This window comes from Haliaeetus leucocephalus, unplaced genomic scaffold, assembly GCF_000737465.1.
Source record: "Haliaeetus leucocephalus isolate CR32 unplaced genomic scaffold, Haliaeetus_leucocephalus-4.0 Scaffold162, whole genome shotgun sequence".
Lineage (NCBI taxonomy): Eukaryota > Metazoa > Chordata > Aves > Accipitriformes > Accipitridae > Haliaeetus > Haliaeetus leucocephalus.
The window spans coordinates 8,061,718-8,062,272 of NW_010972598.1; positions in this window are offsets into that span (position 1 = coordinate 8,061,718).

Genomic DNA, 555 nt, shown 5'->3' on the forward strand with positions numbered 1-555 from the left:
GGTCCCGGGCATCGCCAGCACCCCGCTCACACCGCCGAGCCCCGGGACGGCGGGGGAGCCGGAGCTCCGGGCCGGCCGTGTCCCGCCTGCCCACCCCTCCCGGGGATGGGGGGCGACGGGGACACGGGGACACGCGGGGACACGGGACAGGTGAAGGGGGCGTGCGGGGAGGGCTGCGGCGGAGGGGCAGCCGCGCACACATACCTCCGTAGGGACTATAGACCTAATTAAAATATTATGCACACTCGGCTACACATAGCTCCACACGTACGCGGCCCTCCGCCGACGCACCGTTCGCCATATGCCCGGAGTCCGCCGTCCCGGGAAAAATCAGGGTTGCGCGCCAGCGATGGCAGCGCGTCGCCCTAATTAACAGAGCCCCCCAAACCCCCCCCCCCCCCTTTTTTTTTTTAAGTCATTTTTTCCCATAATCTGGCTCGCCTAGAAATAAAAGCCGCGGCTGCTGGGGAGCTCTCGGCCGCGCTGCTGCGCGGTGGGACCGTAAATCCCCGCCGGGGCAGGAGCGGGGCGGGGTGGGGGGGATTGCGGGATGGG